At 38.7% G+C, this 16,100-nt stretch overlaps 1 protein-coding gene across 2 annotated transcripts in view; it reads left to right on the forward strand.

The window, feature by feature from the left end:
* Positions 1–16,100, forward strand: part of Atrnl1 (attractin like 1) — a 577,179-nt gene that overhangs the window by 123,813 nt on the left and 437,266 nt on the right. The window lies entirely within an intron of this gene.

Genomic DNA, 16,100 nt, shown 5'->3' on the forward strand with positions numbered 1-16,100 from the left:
AGGGTGGAGGTGGAGTGAAGTGCTTATCTTTTCTTTTCTCTTTAATTGTTTATTTTATCTTAATTTCATTCTATTTTAGCTTTCCTTTGGGGGTACACTACAAGTTGGGAACTGGGAAATATTGCCAGGTTTCCCCCTTTTTTGATAAAACCAGATAGGTAAATATACTATTTTCAAAGAATTGATTAAAAAAAAGTTTTTAGGTTAAAAAGATGACCCAGTGGATAGGTCACTCTCTGTTCCTCCAAGTGTTCAGTTCTTAGTACCTGTGTCTAGTGGTTCATAACCTCCTGTAAGTCTAGCTCCCAGGTACTGACGCCATCTTTTGGCCTCCAAGTGGATGTGCACACAGATACACATATACACTCACATAGTCACACACACACAGATACATACATAGTCATGGTCACAGACACAGACACGCACAGAGTTACAGACACACATAGACACAGATATACACAATCACAGACACAGGCATACATACATAGATATAGATACACACACACACTAACAGATGCAAAAATTAAAATAATAAATCTTTAAAAATAAAAATTTCTAATTTCTCAAATTATGTTTTAATAATTTAAAAAATCCCTATACAGTATATTTTGTATACTGTATAAATATTGATGAACTCTACTTTATGTAGGTTTTCTTTTTTGTCATTAAAAATTTATTTTTATCTTATGTGTACGGATGTTATGCATGAGTGTATGTCTGTGTACCACATGTTTGTGGTACCTCTAGAGACCAGAAGAGGGTGTTAGATCCCCTTGGAGTTACAGCTGGTTGTTAGCTGCCGTGGGTGCTGGGAATCAAACTAGGGTCCTTTGGAAGGGCATCTTACCCACTAAGCCATCTCTACAGCCCTTGTTGGTTATATTTTTGGTGTCGTGTATCAGAATTTGCTGCCAAACACATATAATTGATTATACAAACTTGCCAACATGGGCAAAAGGAACATTCCACTCTATAATAGCTATGAAATAATTTAAATTGCTATGAAGGATTTTACATTTTCAGTAGGCAGGGTGCTTTGAGAAATATGTTCCCCTTTGGGGGCAGTATTCCTCTGCTAGATTTAAAACTAGTTCAATTTTCCAAATTAATTTTTGTTTCTGACATGACACATCTGGCAAGCTACAGCACAGTAAATAGAAAATTCAGTAGAATGAAGGATTGATGCCTATCTTATTCATTGTTAGAGATTTTTAGGAAACTTTAAATAATCCTTGACTGTTTTTTCAGGTCCTAAAAGGTGGCAAGATAGTATCTTGCTGTCTGTGACTTTATATTGCGTGTGATATATAAAAATAACTGATTTTTTTTATGGCCACATTAGTTACCTAACTAGTAAACAACATGTCACATTGGTAAATTATGTAGTAATGACTAAAATTAAAATTTAAAAAGCCAGAAAGCATACATTTATTGCCATTTTCTGGGAACTGAGCTTGGGTCTTCTAGAAGAGTGGTGTGTGCTCTGAACCCCTGAGCCATCTCTCCAAGTTCTTATGAGTCACTCTTAGAAGCTTACCTTCTGAAAGCGAGTCATACATTGTCATTGCTATACAGATATATTTTGGTAACTTTAAAAGATTGTTTTTAGATTATAGCATTTATAGCTGATTACTATAATTAATGATTACACGTGCTTTCTTAGGGTCTTACATGTTTATCTATAGATCAATATTAGGTTGCATGTCTGTAACCACTGAGAGCTGCAATAAAGTACAGCTTTGTTAAGAGTTTGAATTTTGAGCCAGGCAGTGGTGGCACACACCTCTAATCCCAGTACTCAGGAGGCAGAGGCAGGCGGATCTCGGTGACTTCAAGGCCAGCCTGGTCTACAAGCTAGTTCCAGAACAGCCAGGGATACAGAGAAATCCTGTCTTGAAAACTACAACACCACCACCAAAGTTTGAATTGCTTGCTGCTATCACACTGGGTAAATTCTTTAGTTCCCATTTGCAAAATGGAGCTATCTTATATTGATATCACAGATCTTCAGTGAGATTCATGTGTGTGTATTATGTGTGTATGTGCACGTGTGCATGTGAGTGTGCACACATGTGCTTGTATTTGCAGGCCCATATGTGTTTGTGAGTGTGGATACCTCATGTGTTGTTCCTCAGTCTTCGGTTTTTGAGGCATGCTCTATGACCTGAACTCACCAACTGCTCTGTTGGCTTGCCAGTGAGCATCAGGGACTTGCTTTTCTCTGCCTGCCCTGCTCAGAAATTGCAAGTGAATACTAAAATGCCCAGATTTAAAAACATTTATTTATTATTATTGAGTGTGTGTTTGTGCATGGTACATGACATGGAAGTCAGTGAACAATTTTTAAATAGTAATATATTTATTGTCTGAGAATTTCATGTGTGTGTATATTTTGATTATATAGCCCCCCCCCCCCCCATTTATGCTCTCTGGGTTCTCTTGCCCGCCCCGCATCTCCCATTGCCCTGACAATTTCATGTTGTTTTCTCCTTTTCTTCTGCCTGTTTCCCACCGAGTTCATGAGTTGCTCATGTGTTCATGGCCGTGAAGTCATTTTTTTCTTCCTCTTTTACCTTGCTGAGGGATGCAGGCCAGGTGGCCTGCACAGCATGAGTTTTTAACCACAGATCCATCTGACCAGCCCAGGCCCAGCCCTTTTTTGTGCATGCGTTTTGGGAATGGGACTTTGGTTTTTGTGTTGAAAGCACTTGGCCAGCTGAGGCATCTGCCCAGCCTTTTGAGTGAGATGGTTTATAGATAAACCAGTGTGTGTTTCTCCTGAGTATTAAGCCCCTGATGCTAGCTACTGTGGTGATACTGTGATTGTCAGCGTTTATGATGTTATTAAGTTTAAGTACATTAATAAAATTGAATAACACAGGCGGGCACGGTGTCACATGTCTGTTGTCCCAGCACCTGGTGGGGCTCACGTAGGAGGATCATGTGTTCAAGCCTACATTCTATGATGTTCAAGGCTACTGTGAGTTAAGTAGTTAGACACCATTTCAGAAAAAACAAAACAAAACAAACAAACAAAAAGCATGAGGCATTAGCTGAAAGGCATAGCTTTTGCTCAGCACGACCAGGACTAGATTTAGTCCCTTGCAGACCACCAAAAATTATTTTACAGAATTTTTTTAAAACCAAAATTTGGTGATTTATTATTATGAAAATATTTCTTACGTTCAAAGAGACTGAAGATTTCACTAGGCCTTACAACCAGAGTTAATAATACACCTTGAGGTCATTTAAAGCTTGTGTCCTACTGTGTAAAATATCTGTTTAACCTCTCCTTAAGAGAATAGTGTACAACCAACCTTATTTGCCTTGGATTTCCCATGCATCTAATTTACAACCAAGGTGAATGTGTAGCTGTAATTTGTTTTGTTTTTCAAGGTTTCAGTGTGTTATCCTGGCTAGCCAGCAACTCCCTATGTGGATTATGCTGTCCTCCAACTCCCTGATACATCCCTTTGTGATATCTCCCTCCTGAGAGAGCTGGATCAAAGACATGTGCTATCACACCAGGCTATATAACTGTAATAGTAAGAACTCTTCCCTGCTACTACCTTCAGATTCTGCAGATATGTGTGTATGCTATGACAATTAATCATGGAAATAGCAAATAAGTTGAAAGCATCCTTATGGAATGAATATCCACCATAGATGTTGAAGACCACATATGGGCATCACTTAATAGCCTTTGTTTGTTATCTGGGGCTCCTGGAGACATCTGGAGTCAGTGACTTTGTCCCTTGGAAAACTCTTATTAAAGATTTGTGTAAAGTTTCCCTCATTCCTTCCTCATGTAATGCTCTGTGATGTTCAATAAATTCCATGCAAAAACTTCCTAGGACCCAGACATAAAGGCAGGGACAGACAGGAACAGATTCAGACTGTACAGCAGACAGAAATGACAGAAAGCATAGGGAGGTGTAGACTTGGAGCCTGGCTTGCTCCTCGCTGAATTCCTCCAAGGGGAAGTATTGGTGGAATTATTAACGCCACTCCATGTAGTTAAAAGGGAGGTTTATTTTGTGGGGTAACTTACAAATGAAGGGATGATTTACAGGGTCTGAGAAAGGTATGGCACAGTCCAGCAGTGTTCTCTGGAGAACTTTGCTTGGTCTGCCTCCAGTGTCCAGGGTCCAGGAACCAAGAGCATCCCCGCCCCGGGTCTTCAGCATCCTCTCTCAGCCCCGCCTTGTAGGCGTGACCATTACTGAAGCCCCAATGGGGGTTGGAACTTCCAAGTCAAAGCTGAATGGCTACCCACTACATCTCCCCCTTTTGTCTAAATAAGAAGGCTCTAACCTAATACAAGACTATATACAAAGAAATGGTTATCAAATATTGTCCAGGAGTAATGAGGGATAATGACCTAGATATGCTGGAACTACAATAAATGACAAGGAAGATGTAAGGTACCGGTAAGCCACAAGCCATGTGACCAAGTATAAATTAATAGAAATGGGTTAATTTAAGATATAAGAACAGTTAGCAAGAAGCCTGAACCATTAGGCCAAACACTTTAAATAATACAAGCGTCTGTGTGTTTATTTTATAAGTGGGCTGTCAGACTGCCAGGGCTTTGTGGGACCTGGAGAGAAAACTCTCTAGCTATAGGGAAGTGCTTTTAAATTTCTTTTCCTCAATGGGACACTGACACATTTTGAGACTCAAGCTATAATTAATATATTCAAAGTGATGCATTTTTGGGTATACTTAAAAAAAAATCTCTCCAAACTGACTTATAAATGCAATAGAAGAAAATAATACCCTTTTCTTAGAGTAGACAGCTCAGTGTACCTACAAACTACAGTACTTTACAAAGAAGTATTATCCTTGAAATCATCAAGTAGTGATTGAGTGCTTACTAACTGCCACAGAGTATGTTATAACTTAGATTTACAGACATTATGGGACACCGTCATTGTATTATGTATAAATCAAGTGATAGAATAAAAAGAACAAAGAGATTTATTCTGATTGAATGATCTGGGAAATTCCATTCCAGAGTTAATTTAGCGGTCCCTTGAAAGCTCAGGACAGTGTGTTAATCTGTGTCTCCGTTTTCTGTAATCATTACTAATAGCATACTTTTCATTATAATTCATTCTTCATGTAAAACAGCCAAGTATGTTATTAACCATAAAATGGTTGACTAGATTTCTTATGCTTATTTATTTGTAAAATATAAGTACAAAAAGAAAATACTTTTCCAATCTTGTATGACTAATAGTTTTCTTCTTCTATTCTTCAAATTCTTATGGGGAAATTTATTACAAAATACTTACTGGGTTTGACTTGTATTATGAGTAAGTTCTTTTTCTTAACAGTGCACTCGTATTTGGTTTTAGTAAGGTTTAATTAGCGAAACTTATTTTATCTTTTTGGTGTACTGTGAATTTCTATTAGTAGTTGACTTATGGAAATATTTAATACATGATAAACATTATAGAGTATGACAGTAGTATTTTTTAGGACTTGGGTAGGATACAGGAAAATAAGTATCATTTACTTATTACCAGGATGAGGAGCGATTTTGTTGATCAAACCATTCTCACACATTGCTCATAGAAGTAAAAGTTCATAATCCGATGAATGTGAGCATTTGTTGAAATAAATATGAGGAGTAATTCTCTCATTCAGAGCATGTACCACCATGGCTGCCCTTTCTATGCCCCTCTAACTCCAGATCCTCAGTACTGTTTTGTAGCCTTCTTCCTCTGGGTACTTCTCCCCAGCCCCTCGATGTCAGAAAGGGAATTTCCAGGATGAGAAGCATTGAGAGGCCCATGATACCATTGGCCCTGACATGGCCAAATACTTGAGAAAACCTGACCTTGGGTGTTTGAAGAAGCACTTCTGCTTTTCAGCTAGGTGGGCTGATTCAGAAGCTCCTACAACAAGTGCATGGCTTCTGAGCGGAGGAGTTTCACCAAGACTCTCTTCGGAGACTTCAGTGGGTCTTCTTCCTTCCTCATGATCTCTTTCCAAGTTTCATTTGCAAAAAGTTCTATTTTCCTTCTTCCCCAACTTTAATAAGACATTTGATTCAATTTTGAAAAATCTGTGACTTTTTTAACCCCTTAGGTATGATTTTCTGGAATATTTGTTTATATGATGTGAACCTCAGGCTTTCTGGCTTTTGATAACAACATATGCCACTTGTGGTACTGTCTTTTCATGACTAGCTTGGCACTGTCTCCGGAGTTTGGAAAAAATCGTTTTAGGTGTGGAAGTATAATACTTGACTATTTGGGGCTAGATAGAAATCAATATTTCATCTAATGGGTCGACTTTTTTCCTTCATTTTTTTGAAGTGACATCTAGCCACCTTGTAATATGTTGCTTGAATTTTTATATCATAAGAACTTGGCACCGTCTGTTTTTTAAAACAGTGATTTCATATATTATAATATATCTTAACAATAAACATAGTTTTGGGGGCTAGAGAGGCAGTTCAATCAGTGAAGTCCTTGAGGGTCTGAGTTAGGTCCTTGGAACCCATGTAAAGACAGACGGGTGTTGTGGTATGTTGAAGACATTCAATCCCAGAACTGTAGAAGTGAGACAGACAGGTCTGTGGGTCTCAGTGGCCAGCCAGCCTCACCTACCTGGAGTTCAGGTCAGGTCATTGAAAGTTCTGAAAATCTCAAAGGTATTTGGTCCCTGAGGAATAACGCCTGAGATGGTCCTGTCCTTTCATCTACACATAGACACAGACATGGACACGGACACACACACACACACACACACACACACACACACACAGATACGCCTTTCCTCTTATATACACAGATACACATACACCCCTGTCCTTTCATATACACAGATACACACACACACACACACACACACACACACACCACCTGTCCTCTCATATACACATATACACACACTCCTGTCCTCTCATATACACAGATACACACACACACACACACACACACACACACACACACACACACCTGTCCTCTCATATACACATATACACACACTCCTGTCCTCTCATATACACAGATACACACACACACACACACACACACACACACACACACACCTGTCCTTTCATATACACAGATACACAACACATACACGTGTGTGTGTGTGTGTGTGTGTGTGTGTGTGTTGTGTGTGTGTGTTTACACATATACTTAGACTTCAATTGAGTTAAACTATCAAGCTTTTGGTGAAACTTAAAAGATATATTTTAAGTCTGGTATGGAAATATTATTCCCAAACTGAAAACATTTATTTAAATATTCCAGGAGACTGGAAGCTAACATAAGAAACTGGGCATATATTTGGTTTCATTCTGATATATTTGTTTTTTAAAGTGCTAAATAAAGGTAAATGCCAAATTGGATATACATTTTTACAGTGCTAATACAATGCTTAGGATAATTAGTCATTGTGAAAAGTTAATTATATTTCTGAAATGTCTAGAGCAATGTAGGAATCATCAGCAAAAATATTTTCTGTAAATACTTTGTAAGAATTACAAATCCTCTGAATGTATTATATAAGAAACCTTTTCTCTCTAAGGTCTTTTTGTATACACCATTAGACATAGATAAAAATACTGCTTGACTTTTTTATTAGCCATGCATAGACTTATGCATTTTTCTTGCTTATTATTTATAGATTTTATAGCTTCAATCTGTTTTTAGGCTATAACAAAAGTACATATGATTTAATTATACACCTAGTGATCAGTCCACATTATTTTATTAGGTAGTTTGAAGCTTGTTCCTCAGCTTTCTGGTGAACATTTCTATACAAGGTCCAATACTCATCCATTGAATTAGTTACAAAACTGAATTCAATGACATTATTGTTTAAAAATACTTTAGGCTTGACGTTGGCAAATCCCTGATTCCTTTTTCCTTGTCTTATATTGAGATTCTTTTTCTTCTTCTTTGTTTATTAAGAAATTTTCCATTCATTTCACATACCAACCACAGATCCCCTCTCCCCTCTCCTCCAGCTCCCCAGCCTTCTCCCCCAACCCACCCCCTATTCTTACCTCCTTCAAAGGCAAGGCCTCCCTTGGGGAGTCAGCAGAGCCTGGCACACTCAGCTAAAGCAGGTCCAAGCCCCTCCCCCTGCACCAAGGCTGCTGAAAGTATTCTTTACCACCCTGTCCATGACACATGTTCTCTTCTTTATAATTGATTCCCTGATTTAGGAAGTTAGACCTTCAAGGTCCTTCCTCTTCTGTTGCTGTTGAATGTTGCAGATTATTTGACACGGCATAGGGTTTCCTTAAATCTTTGTTACTTTAATGCAAAGTTCCATTCTCCACATATAATTACAAATGGCCTCTCCAGTTCTAACCCCCTTTATACTTACTTTGCAGGAAGAGAGAAACAGCTTTATTCTGAAAGTGATTTAAGCAATTTCACTTTCATTTCTGAAACCTTTAGTGTCCAAAATTGTCACACAAGTAACTATTTCCAAACTCTTTAAGAGTACATTCAAGGCATCTTTGTGCTATGATCCAAATTAATTCTTTAACTTTTAAATCTTCCCTTTTTCATATTCTATACATTTTTATATTTTTGTATTTCATATTTTCTCATAAGTTAAGCCTCCTGCATCATCTTCAAGTTTATTTCATGTTTTTGGTTATTTTTTTATGCCATGAACATTGCTAAGAACTTTTACTGAATGTCTATTTATTTGTATTTTATAATGCACACAATTATTATTACTATTTTACAGATAAAGAATATTTCTAAAGTTTTTTTTAAATTTTTGCTAAAATTGATGATCTGAAAGAAGATACAAATGAGTGAATAAATTCACTCTTGTATATGACAGGGAGAATCGGCAACACAGGGATGCTGAGCAAGACAGACAAGAAAATTAGCAGTTTGCATGAAGAATTTGGCAACATGATAGAAAAAACCAGCCAGTACTGTCTCTATGCTTATATGGGCAGATTGTACTGTCTAGTTCCTGTCTGAGACTGCCCAGGTTCCAATCACAGCGTTATTTGAGTGTCAACAGCCAGTGCTCGCAGAATTGTGTCTGGAGTAATGGGTATGCATGCCTTTTATGGATTCACCAGCCAGATGTATACTCTGACCCACAGACCAGCAGCCGGATGTGTACTCTTACCCATAGACCAGCAGCCAGATGTGTACTCTTACCCACAGACCAGCAGCCAGATGTGTACTCTTACCCATAGACCAGCAGCTGGATGTATGCTTACTCACAGACCAGCAGCCAGATGTGTACTCTTACCCATAGACCAGCAGCTAGATGTATGCTTACTCACAGACCAGCAGCCGGATGTGTACTCTTATCCACAGACCAGCAGTCAGATGTGTACTCTTACCATAGACCAGCAGCCGGATGTGTACTCTTACCATAGACCAGCAGCTGGATGTATGCTTACCCACAGACCAGCAGCCAGATGTGTACTCTTACCCACAGACCAGCAGCCGGATGTGTACTCTTACCATAGACCAGCAGCCGGATGTGTACTCTTACCATAGACCAGCAGCCGGATGTGTACTCTTACCCATAGACCAGCAGCCGGATGTGTACTCTTACCCATAGACCAGCAGCCGGATGTGTACTCTTACCATAGACCAGCAGCCGGATGTGTACTCTTACCATAGACCAGCAGCCGGATGTGTACTCTTACCATAGACCAGCAGCCGGATGTGAAGTAAGATAAAGATTCATGGCTGTCTTGCCTGCTGTGGCACTGAACCTGAGGAGCCATTTAGAGTGACACATCAGCGAAACCCTCCCTTACTGTGCCCAATAGATCATTCACAAGAGGGGGTGAGCCTGAGGTTTGGACTTCTTGTCTGACTGGTCAAGGCTGACACAAGGCCAGAGGAGCCTATTGCAATTCTGAAGGACAGAAGTTTGAATTGTGGCTATTTATACTTTTACCTCATGTAGAATTTTACCATATTAGGTATCTAATCGGTAAGATGTCTAATTGGTATGACATTTCAGTAAGCATAATTAGCATACAAGAATACAAAAGAGATTAAACTGACATGATCTCCAAACCTCCAGAAACTGTTGTTCTGTGTAAAATGACTGCTTGGTTTTGTGTTTTTACAGTGTGTTCTCTGCCTGTAACTCAGGTGAATAACCTTCCTTTTCTATCCTTATTGTTTAGTTTTGCTGTAAGTTGCTACTGCGGCTTTATATTCATGGGGACAGAAATACCATGTGACTATGTCATGTTCCTCTAGTGTGCATCTAGGCTATAAAATCATTGCCAAATAAAATTTCCCAAACCAAAGGCCATAGCATGATGGTTTCATAGGTGCTTATTCAGCACAAAACAATGGCCTCGAATGCTGACAACACAGAATAATATAAAAACTGCCATGAAGTATAAATTTAAACAATTGCATTTAAGATGCATTTGTGCTATTTCATTCTGAAGTGTAATACCACAGGGGAATTCCTGCAAAATGAGCTCACATAAAAGGTATTTTAATATGTTTTTTTCCCAGAAATTATTAAAGTAACTATACAAAGATAGTTTTTTAGAAAAGAAAATCTGCAAGAATTTTATAAGAATTATAATTGTTATAAGAAAAACTATAATGCTTTTCTGGGAAGGATAAATAGAATCCATGTTTTAAAATATTAATATGCCTTGAATTTAGTATTCATTGAAATATACCTCAATATTTACCTTAAATTGTTCAGATTAATGTTAAACTGTGTGAGGACATGTTCATTCATTTTCAAATAGTTACATATTAATGACATATCTTAGTGTTTCTTTATTCCTTGATGATATGCTTTATTTCTTGTCTCACATCTTATCTTTCACTTGCAGATTTCTCAAATCCTATAATCTCATACTAAATTCTACAAAATTAAAGGAAAATATGCAAATTTATTTGTATGACTTTATATATAAAATGTATTAGTGAATCTCTTTTAATAAATACCAGATTCTTGGGAATATCCCAATACAAAGCTTACTTTATACCTATACTTAAGAAGTGTGTATTAACTAGTATATTAATAATTTGTTTTCCAAAGGTAACAAACAAAATGTTTAAAGTTTTATAATGTGGTCAAAACCCAAAAATTTCGAGACAGCCTTATTGAGCTATAACATGATGCAATGGAAGTTGCTGTTTTAGAGGATACAGTTAGTTCTGTGATTTTAGTGTATTGACAGAATAGGCCCTCATGATTGCAGTTTTATTTGACAGAATTTTCATCACTTCCTCTACAAAAACAAAACAACAGAAAACAGAAAACAAAAAGAACGGAAACCAAACACCATGCTGTTAGTAGCCTCACCGCTACTGTCTTGCTGTCCCTTCTCCCTGGCTTCCATGGCAATTAGAAATCCATTATCTGATAGGTTGAATTATTATTTTTGTGTGTATGTGTGTAAGATGTTTTAAAGATTCATTAGATTTAAGCTTAATCTTGTATGAGAAGTGTTAATTTTATTGTCAAATAATGTTACTTTGATAGACATTTGAGCTGTCTTTCAGCTTTTTAGTTGTGAATAATGTTATAAGCACTCATACGCATACTGTTGGAAGATATATTTTATTTATCGTTTTCTACCTGGCTAGAACTAATCAGTTTTGTCATCTGCTCATTCCACATTGACTGTTTTCATTCACTCACAGACATTCTGAGGACAGCTGTACATGTTTTATATTTCCACTAGTCATCCATGCAAGTTCCAGCTTCTCTCCATCCTCGTACATTCTGGTCATTGTTTGCATTTTAATTAGGAGCATTGATGGTGTCTAATAGAAAATTTAACTTGCGTTTATTTCCCTAACTACTAATCTAGTGACTATATTTTTCTGTGCTTATTGGATATATTTTTCTTCAAATAATGTTTATTCAGTCCATGGGTAGATTGTTTTTTAATTGGGAAATTTATTTTTTATTGGATTAAATTGTTTATATTCTAGATACAAGTAAGACACATGATTTGCAAAAAAATTTTCCTGTAATTTATTGTTCTTTTATTTTATTGTTGGCATCTCTTGTCATGCAAATTGCTTAAGATTGATGAAGTACATTCTGTTCTTGCTTACTTGCTTTCTATTTTTTGTGTTTTGTTCTTTGGTGACTTCATGAATTATTTTTCTGTTGTTGTGATAAAATGCCATGACCAAAAGCAACTTAGAGGAGAAGAATTTATTTTGACCTAGGGTTCCAGAGTATACCAAGGCATGGAGGGTGAGGCTGTTGGAGCAGGAGACTGAGTATACTGGCTAGCTTGTGTCAGGCTGGAGTAACCTCAACAGACAAAAATCCTCTGTAAGGTCCTGCCATGGGGCATTTTCTTGATTAGTGATTGGGGGAGGCCCAGCCCATGGTGGGTGCTGCCATCCCTGGGCTGGCGGCTTTTCTCAAAGGAAGCAGGCTGAGAAAGCCATGAAGAGAGCCAGTAAGCACCACTCCCCCATGGCCTCTGCATCAGCTCCTGCCTGCCTTCAGGTTCCTGCCCTGTTGGAGTTCCTGTCTGGACTTCCTTCATTAATGAACAGTGATGAGGAAGTGTAAGCCAATTAAATACTCCCCCCACCCCAAGTTGCTTTTTGTTATGGAGTTGTTGTTTTTAGCAATAGTAACCCTAACTGTAACAAAGAAATGGGGTGATGACATTTTTCTCTACACATAAGAAGTGGAGAGAGAGAGAGAGAGAGGAAGTGGGAGGGAGGGAAGGAGGGAGGGAGGGAGGGAGAGAGAGAGAGAGAGAGAGAGAGAGAGAGAGAGAGAGAGAACACGAGAGAACAGCAGTTGCATCAAGGATAGAATCTTTGAAATCTGCCTCCTGTGTAATTCCCCCTGCAAGGCTGTACCTCCTAAAGTTTCTTAACCTCCCAAACTGTCATCAACAAGAGAGCTAGTGTTCAAATCCATGAGCCCATGGGGGCATCTCTCATTTAAATCACAACAGTGTTAAAATAATTGCCCAAATAATGTCAGAAACACTTGAATTTTTTGTCTTGGGATCTTCTAAACCTTACATTTAGGCCTTTTACTCATTTGAATGTCTGTGGCTGGTGTGCAGGATCCAACCCTTTCTTTCCTCTGCCTGTCTAGCTGTCTTAGCTCCTGAACGTGTTGACTTGGTTGTGCCTTTCCACTCTGTGTTCTGTAGTTACTTCAGTACAGTCTGAATTTATTGTTGCAGCTTCATAGTAATGTTTGAGATGGCATGGCTGAGTCTTTTAATTTTATAGTGATGTGAAGTTTTGTGATTATAAATGAATTTGAGAATCAACTTGACAATTTGTACAAAGTAGCCAGCTTGGATTTTTTTTATTCCGAGTGCTCTCTCTATGCTTAGGGCTTTTTTCCTTTACTGAACTGGTAACTTCCTTTTCTGTTGCTCCTGGGAAGCAAATGTAGATCTTCCCACCTGCTGAGTATGCACTCTGAGCAGTAACTTCTTGATGGTTCCCGTGAGGGAAGGAAGCCTGTGGAGTGTTGAGTGTTGTTAGCGCTGTTTGGGAAGCATAGCTGTTGTCTGTGGGTGAGGTCTCTGGTAAAGGCACACACCTGTTGATCCTTCTCATACAGGTCCAGCAGCTGCTATTGGCCCCTGTTCTGAGTGGTAGGCTGTCCAGTTGTGATTCTCAAGATGAGGTGACATATATTTCCTTCCTGGGCTCACAACCCTTCTGTCCTTGTAAGGGTCCCAGCAGGATTTCCTGGTTAGAGCTTTAAGCAGCCCTAGATTGATTGGAGGAATCTACATTGTTTTTCCTAGAAGTAGCTCCTCCTGTTTGTTCTGCTGCTTTAGTTCAGGGACCCAGATTTATGCCTGAGTGATTGACAGCCCTTCTGCCATCCACATCCCGGGGATGCACACCAAACATTCCATTAGAGCTCTTGTGGAGTCCTTCTTATTGCTTGACTAGGGGATCAAAAAACTGAACTCTAATGCTGAAGTACCTTTTCCTGATAATTGTCACCAGATTATCCTCCTGTTCCCTTCTGACTCCACTGACTCCAGCTGTCTCAGTACAGCACACAACAAAAGCCTCGGACTGGTTTTCTCTCCTCGAAAATGTCCCGAGTGGTCTTATACTTGACATGTATATTTAAGATCTATTTTATTTTGCCGGGCAGTGGTGGCTCACGCCTTTAATCCCAGCACTCCGGAGGCAGAGCCAGGCAGATCTCTGTGAGTTCGAGGCCAGCCTGGTCTATGGAGTGAGTTCCAGGACAGGCTCCAAAGCTACACAGAGAAACCCCATCTCGAAAAACAAAAAACAAACAAACAAACAAAAGATCTATTTTATTTATTTTTCTTATTTTGAAAACCCTCTTGGAATATCAGTGTGTTTATCTGGTTACATTTGTTTGCATCTGTTAATTAGCATAGATATGAGAATAGTTATTGATATTTTAAGAAAAATATAGTAACAAATGCTGAACATTGGGAAAATTAGATTATCTCATTTTGACATGTGTATGTGTAGGCCACGTGATTTCCTCCTTTCTATCAGCAGAATGATACTGCAGAATCACAGTGGTTCTCACTGGTGCTTTTAACAGACACAACATGGCTCTTTAGGAAGGATGTCGTCTGATAGGAGAATGGACTGTAACCTTGAAGCACTGCGGGTGGATGTGTCATGTGGCTGTGTCAATGTCAGTAAGAGGATGTGACAACATGGCGGCTCTGAAATGGAAAGGAGTAGTTAGATGCAAGAAAGACCATGATGCAGAAGTCAGGCCATCAGCTGATGGGATTCTAGGCACACAACTTATGACACTAGTGTCCTAAATTACAGATACATTTGTCCTTCAATCTCTCCCCTCCCTTCCTCCCTCCCTCCTCCCTCCCTCCCTCCCTCCCTTCCTTTCTCTCTCTCTCTCTTTTCCTGTCCCTCCTCTCTCTGTGTAAACATATATGTGTATGGGCATCCATGGTAGATGCATGTACATGTTAGTGTGTGTCCTTGTGGGGGCCAAGATAAGGGTCATTTCAGCTCTTGCTCAAATTCATGACCTATTTATTTTTACACATATAATTATTTGCTCTTACATATATATTTAGGACTATATAATATACTCTGTCCTTATAATGATCCTTGTATGTATGTGATTTCAGGGCTGACCACTTTGTGTTAGATAAACAGTTGGGGGGCCTCTTCCCCCACTCTCAGCATTTCTTAGTTACCTGTTTGTCTAGGCCTGAGGTCCCACGAATGTTCCTTGTGTTGGCTCATCTACTGGTGTTTTCATTGTTGCTCAGGTCCTGTTTAGGCAGCTGTGTTAGGAAATAATGAAGAGAAAATTGATATTTGTGTTCCTACAACTAAACCAATCGTGTCATTGTACAATGCAATGTTTAATTTAGTATTCTGGAGTAATAATTCTGAGAATAATCTCAGAAGCATAAAAAGATAGTTTTGGTCCAGATTAGCAGACATTAAAGCAACATATGGCTGTACTTTTGGTATTGTTTAAAATAGTAAGAATACTAGAAATAATAGCTTTATTTGTTCAATACTTACACATTTAAAATATTTTATTTGTTTATTTATTTATTTGGGTTTTTGAGTCAGGGTTTTTCTGTGTAGCCCTGGGTATCCTAGAACTCACTCTGTAAACTAGGCTGGCCTTGAACTCAGAGATCTACCTGCCTCTGCCTCCCAAGTGCTGGGATTAAAGTCCAGTGCCACTACTGCTTGGCATTTTAAGTGGTTTAAATAACAATATCTCATTTAATTCTCAGGACTCCTTAGAGCTAAGTACTGTTATTTTCTATTTATAGATGACAAAACCAAATCTGGAGAATTTCAGTATATTGTCTACAATTCTATAGTTAGTGGTTGTAGATATGTGTTTGAAGTTAAGTCACTGTACTCCAAAGCTTTTGCTTTTAAAATTTTACCTATTTTTGTTTTGATCCAATCACCTCCTCAAAGCCACATGTACTTGCTGTAGCCAAGGGTAATGTTTACTTCTGGCCTCCTGCCTTCAGCTTCCACATATGGGGACTGGAGGTGTGCACCATGTGTTCACCTCCCACATGAGAGGACTGGAGGTGTGTACCATGTGTTCACTCCCACATGAGGCGACTAGAGGTATGCACCATGCATCTTCCATGT

Source organism: Onychomys torridus, chromosome 1 (genome assembly GCF_903995425.1).
Source record: "Onychomys torridus chromosome 1, mOncTor1.1, whole genome shotgun sequence".
NCBI lineage: Eukaryota > Metazoa > Chordata > Mammalia > Rodentia > Cricetidae > Onychomys > Onychomys torridus.